Below are 18,444 nucleotides of genomic sequence, written 5' to 3'. Positions count from 1 at the left end.
AAGGACAGAAAGCAAGATGTAACTCTGATAGTCTCAAGGAAAATTTAGCTAAGTAGAACAAATGTATTTCCTTTAAGCTTCATTGGGCAGTCACAGTCAGCAGTATTTGCATTCATCCCATTTGTGCCCTAGCCTGCCTGGTGTTTTTTAAAAGATAGGGGCATAAAACCTTCACTGTCTGAGGAAGTTATTGCCACAAATCCATTATAAGAAGTAAAATGTAATTGTACAAATGACCAGTAAATATTTAAATTGTTTTAAGACAAATATACAGTAAACAAAAATTATCCTAGGAGCTGATGTCTGCATAAAGGACTGCATGACCATAAACCTGTTAGCATCAGCATGTGGACCATTGTGATGTTTAGGAAAAGTGGAAAGAAGTTATTGGCCACTGGTGGGCTCTAGTTCTGCTCCCAGGATGCTCAGAGTAAGTTAGATCATGACCTCTAAGCCAAGAGCTCTCTGGTTCAAAGGCTCTCTTAATCCCCAGATGATTCTAGAGATATAAGGATTATAAGACACTTGTATTCCATCTTACATACCAAATTTAATTTTTTTGTTTGCTGTTGGAGGTATCCCGTGCCTAATCTAAAAATCTGTTTTGCCTCTCTTTCTGTCTGTAACAGGAGTCAGAATCACAAACAAGAAAATATATATATAAGGGACTGTTTCTAGTTTGTCCTTCTCCTTGTCTCCACATAACAGCAAAATGACGACTCTTTAAGATGTAAAGTAAGGCATTTCAAATTAAGTAGCAATAGGTTTTAAAACGAGAATGAAAAAAAACCCCTCAGTACCTCTAAGTACAATGTTTAATCAACTTGTATAGTGACTGCAGCATGAAATCTTCAGGAATCATTACATAGACTCCGCTTACAACTCTTGGGTGATGTGAAAATACTTTTCCAGTGCTGTGGATTGTGCCATTTCCAGCCAACATGTGTCCCAGACCCCAGCAGAAAGATAAAGAAAGAGGTCCTAAGTAACTGTGGTCCCAGTCACCACAGTACTATGTTGGGCCATGATTGCCTACTCTGGCATCGTTCTCTGTTGCAATATTTTTCTGGTATTATCATTAGCCATTCCCTCAACATTTTTGTGAAGAAACAAACAAAATTATAAAATAATATTTAGAAAATACAAGTATCAAGCAGAGTAGAAATAAGATATTTGAGTGAGAATGCATACTGGATATTTGCAGGTTTGGTTTTCTTTCCTTGATTTGGGTTTGTTGGGTTTTTTTTTTTTTGCTTTAGAAGAGACCACAGTAGTTCAGGTTTTCCAGATGGGCTAGAAAAATGCTTCCCTGGAGTTATTTCTGTGAGGTGATCGACAAAGGCTGCTTTTGGTTCAGGCAAACATTTTCTTTTCATTAATTACGTTTGGTCAGTAACTTACTAAGGATGTTATTGTCAGGGCAGAGGCTGCCACCATTTTCTCATTGTTATTTGACCAGAAAGAAGTACTACTGTCCAGTCAGAGTATAATACATGCTTTGCTTTTCATTATACTTTGAAAGGAAGCTAAGGATCCTCATATTTCTGGTTTCAGTATAGTTCCTTCTTCAAAACCTATTACACCATGGATTTTTAATGCTTTCATACATTTTATGTCTATCCCTGAACAGGCACAATGCTAGATCAGCTTGGTACATAATTAATCAGTATCAATTATATTCATACTAGATACGAGATTCCCATCAACATCAGATTGCTGAATATACTTCCATTTCCATCTTACTTTCTATTGCCTTTCCTAGTGTTTGCAAACTTGGAGACATCTATATTTACAACTCCTTGTGATTTATTTATAAGAGCAGAACAAGAATCTAGAGTCTTAACAATGAAGATATCTCAGAGGTCTGCCTGTGTATAAACTTGTAGCACCTAAAGTCAAGACTATGCTATTGTGTCTTCCATTGAGATATTTCATGGAAAACTATTAGCCTCCTCATCTGTTCTGAGATATGCCCCTCTTCTCAAGCTAGACACTTGAGAAGATGCTTCAGCCTTTTTCCTATCAGATAGGAAGAACCTTTCTCCCTGTACTATAACTCCCTCTTTCTGTATCCTCCTCCAAATCAATTTAAGAACACGAATTGAAGAAAAAGACACTTTAGAACATGTTTTTACGGCAGTAGATGTACATTTGGCAGGACATAACAATACCTGGATCCCTTGGCTTTATGTTGTCAGAAGCCATCTAATCATATCTCTGTGATGATACATAGAAACTGGCAGAAAACTTATGCTTTTCAATCTGAAAATCATCCATTAAACCACATTTTCTCAACCGTGGCCTTTGTGCTAAATCTCTTGGCCATTTTAATAAGCAACACCAGGGTGTTTTATTTCCAAGTAAGAATAAGCACCAAATTACTTCTGAATACAGTGGAACAAAAGTCTGCATATGTCTTTTTACCAAACTCATTTATCTTTTGGATCCTGTGAAAAAGAAGACATGTTAAAGCCCTGCTAATATACAGCATATCAAAGAAGCATGTCATATTTGAAATTCAGAATTGATGTGAGTCAGTTCTGTCTTTTGCTTCTTTACCTTTGAGGTTCATGACTCATTCACTTACTTGAAGGATATCTGTCAGAATATCTTCAGTCATTATTTCACAGTCAGACTTTTTTCTACAGTCTGCACAAAATAATAGCAAAATATGTTTTGAGACTATTTTCTATATTTTCTGGTATTTTTCTTCAAACTTTTTAAAACCCTTAGCAAAATAGGCATTGGATTGTATTAATGTCTTATATAACTGAGGAGGATCACAACCTATGCACGAGAAAACTGCACTAAAAGCAGCAATCTTTTGGTGTTAAGTGCATAACTTCATTAAAATTTACTTGTTGGTTACTGGTCTTTTTATTTGAAAGGAGAAAATGCATATCCTGTTATGTTAAGCAGAAAGGAAACAAAAAGAAATGTCCTCAAGCTGCATATGAGGTTTAGCTTAGATATTAGAAAAATATTTTTCATGGAAAGGGTTGTAAAGCATTGGAACAGACTTCCCAGGAAAGTGGTGGAGGCACCATCCCTGGAAGTGTTCCAAAAATGTGTGGATGTGGTGCTTGAGGACATGGTTTAATGGTGAACATGGTGGTGGTGCTAGGTGGATGGTTGGGCTTGATGATCTTAGAGGTCTTTTCCACCTTTATTGATTCTATTGTTCTCCTTTGGAAGGGTAATAAGTAGTTAAGCAGCTAGGACAGAACGATGCTTTACTCCTTTCTGTCCTTTTCCCAGCTTTTACTGATATTGGCCCTGTGCCTCTCTTAAAGCTACTTGCATTGCCTGCTATCAGAGCCAGGACGAAGGTTAGACAGGAGGTTACCCTAGTATGTTAGAGCTCTCCATGTGTTTCATACTGAATTTACATTCAGATAATAACAGCAGTCACTTTTTTTAAAAAAGTAGGCCACTTGTCCCTCATGCAATTGTGTCAGCTGCTTAGGTTTAAAAATAACTTTTGCTAAAAAAAAAGTCCTGTTCCTCATACTAATAGAATCCCCAAATATAAGATAATGATACAAAAATTATATTGCTCCTAAGTTTCAATGGGGAGGTGTGAATCTTAGCAGTTTTGCATTGCTCATTCATGTCTTACTTCCTTTTCTCTCTATTTTTTTCTCCTCTTCCAGCTGAATTAGATCAAATTCTCCATCACAGAAAAAATACGCACAAAGAAAAATAGAAGTCACCTGTTGAGCTGTTCAGCTACTGTTCAGTTTATATGAAAATTTATGGATTTTTTTGCATTAATGGGGAAAAAGCCCTATGATCTTTTTGTTGAAGAGGATGTTGTCTAGTAGTCAAAAGTTTAGCCCAACTATTCTGTTTCAGAATATGAGCCTGCTACAAAAAAATCCCAAGGGTGAGGAATTAAAAAAAAGTTACATGAGAAAGATGGGATCAGAGGAGTTAGAGAGGAAAGCTGTTCAGGAGCATGAAGAGAAAGAAGATATAGTAGATAAGGCTGAGTAGCAAAAAAAATGGGCTAATTCACCTGTCAGTTGACTTTGTGAGAATCGTTACAACACAGCAGTCTTGTCTTATTTTTAATGCATTTAATATCATATCCAGAAATCCTTATGATGTTACAGAAAAGCTTTGATAAACATTTTTAGCTGCCTAGCATCATTCTTCTGATCTTCTAGTTGTTTCCAAAAGTGTTACCTCTTTTCTGAAGGAGAATGAGAATATTTCCCATACTTCTGCTTGATGCAGCTTCATAGAATCATAGAATGGTTTGGCTTGGAAGGGGATCTTGAAGATCCCTGTGGGCAGGGACACTTTCAATTAGACCAGGCTGCTCAGAGCCCCATCCAACCTGTCCTTGGATCCCCCTCCAGGGATGGGGCATCCACAGCTTCTCTGGGTAACCTGTTCCAGTGCTTCACCACCCTCACAGTAAATATTATTTTTCATAATATCTAAACATACTCTGTTTCAATTTACACCCATTCACCCTTGTCCTTTCACTATATGCACTTGTAAATAATCTTGCCTCATCTTTTCTGTAAGTTTCCTTCAGGTACTGGAAGGCAACAATTAGGTCACCCTGAAGCCTTCTCTTTTCCAGGCTGAAGAACCCCAGTTCTTTCAGCCTTTCTTCACTGGAGGTATGCTCCATTTCTCAGATGACTTGGTGGCCTTCTCTGGACTCTCTCCAACAGGTCCATGTCCTTCCTGCTCTGGGAACCCCAGAGCTGATGCAGCCCGGCAGGTGGGGTCTCACCAGAGCAGAGCAGAGCAGAGCAGAGCAGAGCAGAGCAGAGGGGCAGAATCCCCTCCTTGGCCCTGCTGCTCACACTGCTCTGGATGCAGCCCAGGACAGGTTTGGCTCCCTGGGCTGGGAGTGCCCATGGCTGGGTCATGTCTGTCCTGTCACCCACCAGCACACCCAAGTCCTTCTCAGCACTCAAGGGCTGCTCTCAATCCCATCATCCCCCAGCCTGTGTTGGTACTGGGGGTTGTCCCAAACCAGGTTCAGCACCTTGCACTTGGCCTTGTTAAACCTTATGAGATTCCCACAGGCCCACTCCTGGAGCCTGTCTAGGTCCCTCTGGTTGGTATCCTGTCCCTCAGGTGTGTCAGCAGCACCTTTCAACTTGGTGTCAATCTGCACCTAGTTTCCTAGAATCACCTTGCACACATATAGAGACGATAAATTAGAATTTATTTTCATTGTTCCCTGATCTCCCATTTCCCCCCTACAGCTTCTGTCAAGTAAGTACCTGCACTCTTCCTATTTCTGCCAAAGCCTTCCTTCATACAAAAAAAGCATTTATTGAAATGCCACTGTTGTGTATAGAAAGCTCTCTGAAGCTGGAGATAGTGATTTTGGATGCACATATTTTTAGATAGAAAATCAATTTTTGGCTCCAGTATTTAAGAAAACTGGTTAAAAGAAGCTGAACCAAGATGTCTTATTTCACAGCTTCTAAAGCATATCTGATTACTCTCCCCCCAACCCCCTTCCCTTTCTCTGCCCCATTCCTAATTATATTAGGAAAAAAAATCCTGTGAGGGTGGTAAAGCACTGGAACAGATTGCCCAGGGAAATTGTGGATGCCCCATCCTTAGATGGGGCTTTGAGCAACCTTGTCTAGGGGAGAGTGGCCCTGCCCACAGCAGGGATGTTGGACCTTGATCTTCAAGGTCCTTATCCACAACCCAAGAACATTCTATGATTTTATGATTCTATGATCCCACGATATATCCAAAGGAAATAAAATAGGATAACTTTGAGGTACAGCTTTTCCTCCTTATGAAAAATGAAATAGTGAGGGAAAAGTAAAAAGTTTGTTTTCACTCATTGCTTTGTTTAAAAAAACCTCTAGTCTAAATCAGGTGGTTTGGGGTTTTTCCCCCTCATGAGCTTTAGCAGGGAGTATAATTCCACAAAGCTTAATTTTTTTTCCACTCCCCCTAAACTATCCAGGGACATTCTCAATAACACACAAGCCCTTGAAAAAAAAATAGTTTAAAAGACTTAATATCTCTGCCTAGCTGTTGGTTAGGAAAACGGCTAACACAGCAATTTTTGAGCAATGTAAACTGTGTAAAGCACCAAGGTCAGGCAAACGGCAGACAATAATCACGGATTTGTAAGTCTCGGGGAGTGGAAAGAGAGTGGCTGGAGTAGGCATCTGCTGCCTCCAGGCCGCACGCCGCTGGAAGGGGAGCTGGAGCTGCTCCTCCCGAGCCCAGCCGGGCACCTGCGGGCGGGCGGGCTCCCGCTGCCATTGGCCTGGCGCCGCTTCCCGCCTCCTTTGAAAGCTCGGGAAGGGCGGGTGGCGGCCGTGCCTCGGCAGTCGGGCAGCGGGGCCAGCGCAGGAGGCCGCAGGTGAGCCCGGGCAGCCGGCGGGGAGCTTTCCCCGGCTTCTCCCAGTGGGGACTGGGGCAGCTCCTCTGAGCTGAGTGAGCGGCACCGGGGTTTCTCTGCTCGGGGTTCTTCGTGCAAGGTGGAAGCGCTAAAGCGACGTTTGTGTGGTTAGTATGGCAGTGCTTGGCTTGGCAGCTTAGTGCTTTATAGTAAGTAGTCTTCTATGGGTTATTTTTTTTTAAATTACTTTTTGGGGGAATTGGTCTTTTAAGTTAAGCTGTCTAAGCAGCTGAACTCGTGCTTGATCCAGCTGTGGTGATTTATAAATATGTTTCTTAAGTCCCCAGCCTCTCCAGCAGTAGGGCAGGACTGTGTACTTTCGAACTGGTGCTTATGAAGGAGGGATGGGAAAAGTTGTCTTATGATTTCTATTGGGGCTTATCTTTTCATCCACTTCTTCATTTGCAAAAAAAATAGTGACATTAATTGTGAACTTACAAGGTAAGCTTTCTCCTTGTTCTGAAGTCCTTGATGGTGAAAAAGAACTAGTGAATGGATCAAAAATAATAATCTGGAGACCCAGAATTCATGTCATTGCTGAAACACCTCTAATTCAAAAATGGTGGAACTTATTTTTGTTAGGGGTTATTTAAGGATTTAGCAAGTACATACTAATGGAGAATCTCGTCATGGTATAGTCTACTTACATTGAGCTTTACAGTGTTTTACTCTTTCATAATTGGGTGGCAATAATAAATCATTCAGGAGTTACTCCATCTGTTTTAAGGTAGAAGTATTAGCTAGCAGCTTCATAGATATAATAGGGCTGCCATAAGAACTAGGGCAGAGAATATAATGTTAGCCTGGAATAGAAGTAGTTTGCAGGATTACCCTGATGTATATGCTTCTTGAAGAAAAGGCAAGGAAGAATTATAAGTGACTATAATTATGGAACACTTCAATATACAATATGTATGTTTTCATCTGCTGTTAACACAGCTGCAGTAAAGGCTACAAATATACGTGAGTTCCTCAGAACATGTGTACTTACACAATTAATTAGTTCTGAAACTAGTTAGGCTGAGTACAGGTACGTAGTTTTTGTCTATCAAGTTTCTGCACAGAATTCTGCTATGGCTTGGCTACACAGAAAAAAAAAGGTTTGTTTTTTTTTTTGTTTTGTTTTGGTTTTTTTTTTGGGTTTTTTTTTTTTTTGGTTTTTTTTTTTTTTTTGGTTTTTTGTTTGTTTGTTTTTGTGTTATTGTAGTAGTACTGTTTATTCTGTCTATAAACTGTAAAATCAGCTTGAACTAGAAATTTCTGTACCGTTCTTGGTTTCCCTCCCACAAACTCAGTCTTGCAGCTTCAGTTCTCCCATGGTAGAACTAGGCAGGATTCTGGTGGTAGCTGCTTCTGAAAAGTGCTCAAGTGTCTCTTTAGAAATAGTCAGAATTTTAATGAACAAGCTGGCTGTGTTCATTTATGGAATTACTGTTTCCAATGATATCCCTGCTGATCTCATGAAAGGGGAAAAAAGCAAACATTAATGAAAAAGATGCTGGGTTTGTTCCAAGTGAAAGGAACAGTAATTTTTTTCCCCCCTCAAAACTCTGTTTCTGTACTCTCTCCCTCTCATCTGCCTCCCTGGGAGGTGAAGGGGAATGTGACTTGTCTGTGAGTCTCCCCATGGAATTGTCTGTGTGTGCAAGGTTTCTTTTTCCTCAAAAGAAGTTATTATTTTGTACGTCTTGTTATCTCTCACATAATTCTGTCTGAAAACAATTTTCTGAAGTTAATGTAGTTGAAAGTAAAGATCAAGAGATGTGCTGATATTTCCTCTGGCAAGTTTTGTGACTTCACAAATTTGCTGCTTGCTTTCGAAGGTTTATTGTTATGCAGGATTTGCAAACAGGTCTTATCAGATTAGTTAAAGACCCTCTTGTGCAAGCTGCTGCTCACAGATTCACCTCTGAGCCCTACACTTCAACGTCCAATGGATGGGCTTGTGGGGTTGGGTGTGAAGTGTAGCCTTGAACAGAGTGAGAAAATGTACTGCTGTTTTTTACTTAAATGCAGTGCTTCAGAGAATATTATTTAAGAGTAATGCCAGTGTTTCAGCTTACTGACCTAATAATTTGGAAAAATGCCAGTAAAGTTTCCAGTCTTTGCTTTTAACCTTTCTTCAGTGGCTCCTTTTATTAAGGAAACCAGGGGAGGCCTCTGTTTAGCCTTTTCTGCACCTATACGTATGTTTTCCTGTAAATACTTTTCTTTCACTTGCATTGCTATTTCTACTCTTGATCTGTTACTCTGTTATTATCCTCTCTGTATAACAGCTCGAAATGAGATATGATTTATGAAGGCATGCATGTGATTGTGTATGCAATAAGGCACATGTAGATATCTTTATCAGTTAAAAACAAATGCCCTGCCCATGGTACCTTTTTTTTTCCCTTCAGATTTTATTTTAAAGGAGGCATTACCCACTTAGGAGAATTGGAGGGGTGGCAGAGGGGGATCACAGTGGCAGTAAAAAAAGCTGTGAGGTTCCAGCAGATGCCTTTGGTTCAGCACTACAGGTGTGTATGTGCATCCACCTAGCAACAACAACAGCTAAATTGTTTATCTGGTTATAAGAGACTGTTTACATTAAGCCTGCATGAGATAAAACTTGTAAATCCTGGCATTCTGTCTATAGCAGTGCCCTGGCTGTCACTGTTGGACCAGGGTAGTTTCCCTGTCCCACAGAAAACTGAGAGTGCGAAAAATTTTTCCACTCTGTGCTGGAATAAAGCAGATTGTCTCTTCCCCTCCCCCGAGCTTTTGTGGGAAAAAAACAAAGTGCGAGCAACCCAAGCAGAATAGCCAATAGCTGGATGGAGGGGGCTTTCCAGGGGCGTGCCGAACAGAGGGTCAGGTGCTTTCCTCGAAGCCGGGGCTGTGTGCCGGGCCCCGCTCTGTCATGGGGCCGGGTGACTAAGGCGGGACAGGTGTGTATCGGCCAGAGCCAGTTTCGGTGAGGATGAGTTGACACCTTCCTCCCCCTCCCTTCCTCCCCCGCCAATCACGTGTTTCTGACACTGGAGAACTCCCAACAAAATCTGGCTGCTACGTAATGATGGGGAAACTCTTTTGAAAACAAAAAACGGGGCGGGGGGGAGGGGGGAGAAAATACCCCTCCACCCACAAACACACAAAAAAGCCAAATAGCCCTGAGGAAAGCCAAGTCCCGAGGCAGGGGTGAAACACTTGAGAAGCAGGGGCTTTCTGTGACAGTCATCCGTCATGTGAGCAGAGTTGGGGAACTCAAATCCCACGGGAAAACCGGGAAGCCGCCGGTGGCTGCGGGGGCGGCCCCGGCACCTGCCCCGCGCTGGCTGTGGAGGCGGGCGGGGCCCTTCCCTCAGCAGGCGTTTCGGGGGGGCAGGGCAGGTGTGGCTGCCCCCTTGTGCGGGTAACGGGGGGCTGGCAGGGGAGAGGAGAGGAGCGGGCGGGCACGGCTGAGGGGTTCGGGGCTGGGCTGGGCGAGGAGAGGCTGAGGGGTTCGGGGCGGGGCGGGGCGGCCCCGGCGGGAGGGGGCGGCGGGCGGCGCGCGCGCAGAGGCGCGGGGCGGGCGGGGCGGGGCGGGGGGCGAGGCCCACACCTCGCGCGGCGGGCGGGGGCTGCGGGAGGCCCGGCCCGGCCTGCCCTGCCCCGGACAGCGGCGGCGGCGGCGGCAGCGCCGGGGTGAGTCACCGCTCGGAAATGGAGGGGGCGGGCGTGCGCGTAGCAGAATGAATGATGTCAGGGGAGCTCCGCGGCCAGCATGAGGCTCGCGGCGAACGCGGCGGTGGGCGCAGCCCCGAAGGAGCGCTGCCCTCGGCGGCCCCCGGCCCGGAGCCGCCCTCCACGGGGAGAGCCCTTCCAGCTGCGGCACTGCTGAGGCGGGAAACCTCCGCCAGAAGGGTCGCCTCCGCCGACGCCCTTAAAGCCGGTCCCTTTGGCCAGGAAGGAGGAGAGGCTGAGGCTGGGAGAGGAGCGAATTGCAGGGGAAGGTGGCGATTGTGGCAAACTTTCTAGCTGCTTCTGCGTACTGCTGCCTCACTGGTGGGAGTGTCTGCCCATAAGGAACTGCAGAGCCCAAAACCTGAGAGCCCTGAGGCTCCAAAAAAGACTTCCAGCCGCCTTTGGAGGAGGAACTGCCAGCAGTGCGAGCTTTTGCGTGTACGGCTGAATAGGTAAGTTGGGAACGGCATAGGTGGATTTAAAGAGAGGCATACCACACATTGGGGAACCTCTCACAGGTGTCAACCAGATAGAGACTGGGAATAGCAATCCTACTCTTGTGGTCTCTTCCGTTTCTAGAGTTTGAGACCCCTCTAGCTAGGGAGGGCATTTGTTGTTTTGATTTCTCTTGCCAGTATGTAATTCACAGAACATAGCTAGTTTATGAGTAAAATTCTGTGGTTTTGGTATGGGCAATGTGTATGGGCAAACGGAGGGGACTTCAAAATGTGAGATTTCAGCTCAGGAAGAAAAAGTATTATTATAAGGCTCTTAAGGGTGTTGTAAAGGTGTTTTGTTGTAGGTATTTTCTTTCCTTGCTGCATGTCTTCTCCGTTGAAGCCACTCTTAAACTTCTGAAGTGCTGCTGAACTAAACTTCTTGACATAATGGCAGGTTGCATTTCTTTTTAATGTTGTGTGGTTTCTGGCGTAAATTTAGCTTAAAATCCTTGTGAAAAGTAGTTAATGCATAATCTTCTGGCAAGGTACTAAAACTGGGATACAATGTAGAATAGCTGTTGTTCAGTTTAGTCAATTTGTAAGCATTTCATTTATTTTTTTTCATTTGAACACCTTAGAAAATCCTCAAACCACTTGTGAGCTATTAATTTATGCACAGTTAATTATACATGTGAATGGTTCCATAGAAGTATTAGCATAAACTGAGCAGGTGCATGGAACTTCATCTGAGACAGTAGGCCTTACAGGAGTTTTGGCAGGCTTCACTTTAAATCACGTTTATTAAATGGTTTGTCCAAAATCAATTTGCCTTTTTTCATTATATTTAATGTAGTTGCCTAGGTGTATTATTATTTGACAAGGCAGGGTTTTGCAGGCTCTATAGCCTTAAATACTTTCTCACTGTGAAACCAATAACTTTTATTCCTTTTTTTGCCCTAACTTTAATAATCTGGGGCTTAATTTACTAAAAAAGGTCAATGTGTTTGCTTCCATATTTCTTTCCTTTTAGGTTGTTAGTTCAAAATCAGACACAGATTATCACATTCTACTGAAAAATAAATACTTTTCTCTGTCCTTCAGAAAAATATTCCAGTGTACCCTGTGTAGTATGCCAGTCTTAGATGGTATTGGACAAATCAAGTTGTGATCAGGAGAAACTTGAGGTCAAAATCTGAGGGAGCAACAATAGTAAACTGGTAAAGGTCCCTACTGAGGTAGATTTCTGTGCTGTCCTTGAAGTGAACTTTTACAACGGGGAAATGACAACTTGAGGAGAGAAAAGACAGATTAAGTCACAGGTTGGCAATGTCAATATAGAATGCCTCTACCCCTAAATTGTAAGTATTGAGCCATATGGATAAGCATCTACTTTTCTGCATAATAAGTGTGTTGTAGTTGTAATATTGTAAGACAGAAATTAATTCAGAACTTAATGTTTCAGGTAGACATCAGAAGTGTTATATCAGGGATACAGCATAGTGAAAAACTGAAGATTTCCTTATCAATGCAAAAAAACTCAGCCCATGCATACCTCCCTGTTTCTGGAAGAGCTGAATAAGAGACTTAATCTTAAGTATTTTTATTTCTAAATATTGGAGTTCTATATTCACAGTGTGTGACTACAGCATATTAGAGGTATGAAGACTGAAATGTAGTGTATTGATTTTTAAGGATTAGCAAAGTATATATCGAAACAAGTGATGGATTTAAAAAATGAGTAGCATTTTTAAGGAGCAGAAAATGTAGAAGAAGGTTTTTGAAGAAATGGCTTATTACACTTAAATCTCCTGGAAGAGAAGTGGATTTTGATATTGGTAATAAAATTGCATGTATCTTCTGTTTGGATTTTTTTTCTAATTTTGGTGGGCTGTTTGCCTACGATGTTATTTGCTACTCTTTGTGGTGAGTGGACAATACAGATGCTGTGACATATTATTTAGTATGGGTATGGTATTGCCCTAGTCCAGACAGATGCTGTGAAGATTAATGTAACACTAGATCCACTGTCTGCAGAGATCTCTCCCTGCTGGCAGAATTGTTTGTACCATGGACACCACTGTCCCCAAAGATGCACTGCACACTAAGACTGTCAGGCATCCAGGCACCACTGTCCCAGCAGATGCTGAAGACCTTAAGAGCTGCTAATGGGAAAGTTTTATGTAACACAGATAGCTCTGTCTTATATTTCAAACAGAAATTCTATTCTGGTCATTTCTTAACTATCCTGAAACCCAGCTGTTCTAGTGAGCCTCCAGAACATTAATAACCACAAATGTTTCTTCTGTGTGAGGATGCTTGCTTAAGTTAACGTTAACAGTTACCACTGTTTCTCTTCCCCAGAACAGATCTTGTGGGGAGATATGGGTGATACAGAGAATGAAGTACTTCTTACCAATATAATTGATTTTGAAAGTCTGTGGCTGTTGATAGGAACTGTAATAGAACCAAAATAAAAGTGAATCAGCTTTAGGGAAACATGGTACTTACCCTCTAGCTAACATACATGCAGGATCTGTAAAATAAGGGGACTGCTGTGCCTTGAGGTCATGCTTTTGGTTGCTGAGTAAAACTTCTCGCTTTACTGTGTGTCGGGTGGGTCCTGCTTGCAATCTGACAGCATTTAAAAATGTCAGAGTCTAGTCCATTGCACAGATGAAGAAACGGTTTCTAAGAGTATCTGAGGCTGTTCGGGTTATCATTGCAAATAGAATAGTTCTTAATGAAACAATGTTTGGGTCTAGATCCTCAGAGAAAATGATGAGCATCACTAATCAGGAGAGCTTCACTGCATTCATTCTAACAAGAGAATTTTTTAGCAAAAAAGCACATGTTCAACATTTAATTACTTACTTTTTTCAGAAAAAATAGTTACTCCAATATGTAACTCTAGAATGGGAGAATGTCCTCTTCATTTGAAGGTACCTGAATGAAAATTCAGGTGTCACTTACCCTCCCCATTTGACAGAGGTTAACTTTCAACTGCCATGTATAAATTTCAAGGACGTCTCACTTATTTCTGATAAGGTTTGTATACAAAAATGAAGTTGCTGATATTAGTAGATCTGTGAGGGTTAAGACGTCTGAGCTTTGCAGTAACATTGCAATGTTTTCCTGATCCTGGCTTTTCTCCTGGCCTTTAGAGTTCATCTCTTTCTGCTCTGTTCTGTAGTCTTCTGTTTCTTTTTCCTTATATGTAGAGATTTCCTCAGGGTGAATCTTACTAGGATCCTGCACTGTGCAGTAAACTTGGCACTAAACTTTGCAGTGTTGTTTTGTCTGTGGTTACTGATGCAAATTAGGATTAGGATTGTACACCTGTTATTCCCTGGGGAAATGCTGAGCCTCTTGGGCACAGCACTGAATGTTTTCAAAAGTTGCATCAGCTTAATTTGGTTGATTTAAGCTGAACTGATACAGAGCACTTAGGAATATGTTTGCTTAAGAATGGCTAAATTTAAAATAATTCCCTCTGGATTATTTTTGATTTAGATTTGATTTTCAGATTTTTAATCTGAAATCTTAGATGGAACATAGAGAGTTGGATTCAGTTTTCAGATAAGATGTAAGCATATCATGGCTGGAACTGGGAAAAAAGTTTGAAGTAGGAATAATGATTAACTGTATCTTCAATTACAGTGAGGTTACTTCGGTGGTGGAGGAGATGGATATCACAGAAGAAATCAGTGGGAGTGAGCAAAAAACTCCAGGAAGCTGTTTATATTTAGGGTGTTTTTTCTAATCCCCCATCTGAGAATTTACGAACTGCCTGCAGCTGTTTATGGTCACTGGTTTTCAAGGGTCCCCAGGCAATCGGTCATGTTCTTAGTGAAATGTTTCAGAGGCAGGTTTACCTCTTAGTTGTCATAAACCAGTATGGCCCATGTAAAGTTCTGTAACCTCATTGCATTTGGGAAGGATCTTTTTGCCTAGATTGCCTTTTTAGGCCTGTGTCAGTCTTGCTGCTCCTGTGAGCTTAAATATTCACAGAGTGAAGTTTTAAGTACTGATATGGACTAATTCCATATAAATAAAAAAATCCAGTATTATTACATTTACTTTGTCTAATTAGTATATTTCTGTCTTTATGCAAGTTCTGATAGCACAGTGTCACTGTGAGGTGTCAAAACTTACTGGGAGTTTGTTTGTAGTGCCTAACTTAGAAAAGGATGGGCTTTTTGTTTGCTTGATCATGGATCTATGATCTTTGTTCATATCTCTAATACTAGAACTTAAATTTGATTGGGTTCTTTTTGGTTGGTTGGGTTGTGGTTTTTGTTTTGTTTTTGCTTTCTGACTTAACTATAAAATAAATGGGAGTCTTTAATCCTATCAGAATGCAGAAATCTGTCCAGCCTCAAAGAACAGGCCTCTTGGATCTTGTGAGACCTTGCTTAAAGCCATAAGCAAAAGGTAGTGTTTTTCATTTCTTCAAGTATTGTTACAGGTATTTTGGCATATGTTTCCTCCCCAGAAAATCTTTAATAGAACACTTGTCTGTAGAAGTTCTTTATTAAGAAGTCACCTGCTCTCGCTACTTGGGTTTTTTTATGTTGAAATATGTTTGCATTTTCTAATTTTATCTTCTTTCAAAGTCTATTCTCCTTAGCCTCCTAAGATCTTGCACTGTTGTGTGGTGAGTGCTGAATGACTTCTCACAGTTGGTTTCAGCCATGTGAAATGTACATAACAGCGACAAAATATTTACTTATGCACACACCCAAGTTCCTGCTTATGTTCCCTCTAGTGCTGGAGAGTTGGTTAGTGGAGCAGAACTAAGTAAGGAGACAGAGTCTCCAGACTCCTTTTTTCCAGTTTCAGCTGTGTTATGCTTATGTCCTATCCAAGAAACTGAATTCAACTCTTTGTGCTCCATTTAATATTCCAGACTACTGCTAAATCAGAAATAATGAGACAGTCTCCTTATTTAGGTGACATAATTTGCTGAAGAGAAGCGGCAGTAGGGAAGGTCATGCCTCATAGTCATTAATTCTGTCTTTCATCTGGAGGGCATGATATGATCCTGTAGCTTGTTGATAGTTCTAGTATGCTTCTACAGTAATTACAGCTTACTTGATTTTTTTTTTAATTGCTTTTTTTACTTCCCCATATCAGCCTTGTAAGTGGGAAACTGCACTTGCTGTCTGTGGATGCTTTATGCCAAGGACCATTGCCCATGTCTTGGTTTGAGTCTGAACACAGGCTGTATTGGAGCAAAATATTCCCATCACTGCAGATGCTTGAAAAGGACATCTTAAAGACTGTAATGCTGCGTTGCCATCTTAACTGTGTGAAAATGACACTTGATGTAGAATTCTCTTTCATCTTCTGACAGTTATTCTGGTTCAAATTTATGTACTGCAATTTCTGTAAAAAATCAAAAGCATTTAAACTGAAATTCTGAAAGCAATGTTTTGTTTTGGTGGGATTTTTTTGTGTACTACTGAGAGATACTTATTCTTATGACTTCAATTTGGATCAGTTCATAGGTGCTGTTTTTTTCTGGTAACTTAACTTTTTTACCAATGTATAAAAACTATGGATATGTTGTAGCTTAAAAAGTTAACTTGTGTTACTTTTAGTTCCTGTGTATTAGAAGCTTGACAGAAGTCCTACCAAAGCATAATACTGTACTAGTCTGTAAGGATGCAAGGTAAGATTTCCTTACAGTGCCAATCTCTGAACCATGAGCTTGTCTTAATTTGATTTTACTCAGACTTTGTATATTAGTTTGAGCGTCACTTAACAAGAGCTCATTCTTGTCTTCTGGCATACCATCTTGGTCTCTTAGAGGCCAAAACTTGGCTCTAATTTATAAGTAAAAATTAATACACTTGCTTAAGATGCTGTTACTAGAATGCAGATGCTGTTTTTCACAGAATTGTTTGCAAATTGCTCTGAAAGCATGTGTGTACTTTGCACGCAGCTATGGGGAACAGTCTTAAAATTTTGGGCGGGGGGAGCGGGGGGGAAATCAATTCGATCTGGAAAATGTACCAGAAAGCTGAAGGTGGTCCTCCAAAGTGAAATTCTGTGAGACAGCATGTCAGTTGAAATAGTTTGAATCCTGCTATTGACTATTAAAAGTTCTCATGCACTAACATAGAAAAACAACACCCTAGTGTTTTGGTTTTCCTAGAAATTTTTTAACTTTCATGGTGGACTTCAGTCTTGAGAGGAAGGAAGGGCTGTGGCATCCTGTTTGGCACTGAAGCAAGAAGTATTAAAGGCATTGTTCCTTCCAAGGTGCCATAGTGAACTTGGAAGTTAATTTGGAAGTTAATATTAAGGAATTTATTGACGAGTTTAGCATTATGGGTTTAAACTTCTGTTCTCTGCAGGGGCTATATCCTGAATTTTCAGATTAATCAGAATTTTTCTGTTTAGCGATAACTGTGACTTGGAAACTGAATACTAAGCATGCTACACAGCTGAATGGCAAATGCTTTCCAGCGAGAATAGTTTTCTTGTTGGCCTTTGTTTTGTGCTTTGCAGTAACCGTGGTCATTAGCTTCTTCCATGCAAGTCCTAAAAAAAAGGCTCAGCTCTTTCCATGTGTGCAAACAGGCATAAGTGTTAAGAGAAGTAACATTTCTTCTGTTTGGAATAAATTATGTAAAGTAGAGTGGAATAATGTATATCTCACTGGTGAAGTCAATAACTTGTACTAACTTTGAACAGTTACTTGAGGCACAACGCCTCAAAAGCCTCAGCTATTTGAGGAACAATACCTCAAATAACAAAGCTCAAGTAGTTGGGCTAAATAATTCTACTTCTTGCTCTAAAAGAATTTTTCTTTGATATGAACTGTTGGGGGTCTGTTTTAAAGCATAATTTTACAGATTGCAGGCAGTTTATGCTTTCTTGTGTACATTACTTCCTAGTCACTGTACAATCTGAACAAGGTAAGGTACATGGCTTAGTTTTGCTATGCAGAATGAATGTCCACATAAAGTTTCTTTGGGTTTTTTTCCTTAATTTGTACTAAGATAAATTTTATGTTAAACTCTTAAACGTCATGGAGTTTGACACTAACTCTTTACCTCTTATATTTGAGGAGCTCAGAACTGAATGACTGAATTAGAAATGGGATACTATTCTACTTCAAAGGCCTGGAGGGCAGGGAAGACCAGCAGGAAAGCAGAAGCTCTGTTTTGTTATGCTGCAGTAAAGCCAAACACTAAAATCATGTTCTTTTACCTTACCTGTAACTCCTTTTGAGTGTGCATGCATATGTGATTTCTTCCTATTCCCCCTCTGCATCTTATGGGAGTAGAATCAGTAACAAAGGTTTTAGCACTGCAAGCCTTTCTACAACACGTGACAGCAGCAACACAGCTTAGTCAAAATTTTACTGTGATGTCTGTAAAATGCAGATAAAGTTCATTCTTATCAGTCTCTATTGCAGTTACAAGGACAGCTACAGGAAGAATATTGTACTTAGGCTTACATAATTTGCTTGAAACACCCTTATCTTGATTGATCTTCTATAACACTATTATGAAGATGCTTCTGATTTTAGTAGATTGTATTGCTCAGCAGGTTTTAGGCTGTTATTACATAGCTTATGATTTGATCATGTGTTGTTGAGAATGCAGCATGAAAAATGTCCTGACACATGCATTTATAGTGATATTCTATAGTGATAGTCTATCAGAATCAGAGAAAAAGGCTTTGTCCTTTCATCAAAAGGCTTATGAACTGCAAGACAGTGTTTTTAGTGTTGTGTTTTTGTCAGTGCGATTTGATGGAATAAAAGGTGATCTTTGTGGACAGAAAATGTATTGTTATTTAGGATGATGTTTTTGTCTTGTCACTATTATGACTGTTTTATAACACTGTTTCCACACCTATCATCTCATCTTTTCATAAATCCTGTAG

At 40.8% G+C, this 18,444-nt stretch overlaps 1 protein-coding gene across 3 annotated transcripts in view; it reads left to right on the top strand.

Annotated features, from left to right (window-relative positions):
- The first annotated feature begins 10,045 nt into the window (after positions 1–10,045).
- SGMS2 (sphingomyelin synthase 2) overlaps positions 10,046–18,444 on the top strand; it is a 39,975-nt gene continuing 31,576 nt past the window's right edge. The window contains exons 1-2 of one of the 3 annotated variants that reach the window (XM_083862420.1): positions 10,252–10,557; positions 14,900–14,976. The gene's annotated coding sequence lies outside the window, so the exon portion shown is untranslated. Of the gene's footprint in view, positions 10,067–10,251; positions 10,558–14,899; positions 14,977–18,444 lie in introns of those variants that run through there. The other 2 variants (XM_083862422.1, XM_083862419.1) reach the window with 2 other exon arrangements.

This window comes from Zosterops lateralis (assembly GCF_965231275.1).
Source record: "Zosterops lateralis genome assembly, chromosome: 5".
Classification (NCBI taxonomy): domain Eukaryota; kingdom Metazoa; phylum Chordata; class Aves; order Passeriformes; family Zosteropidae; genus Zosterops; species Zosterops lateralis.
The sequence above is the reverse complement of the archived record's forward strand: the minus strand, read 5'-3'. Positions and strand labels throughout refer to the sequence as shown.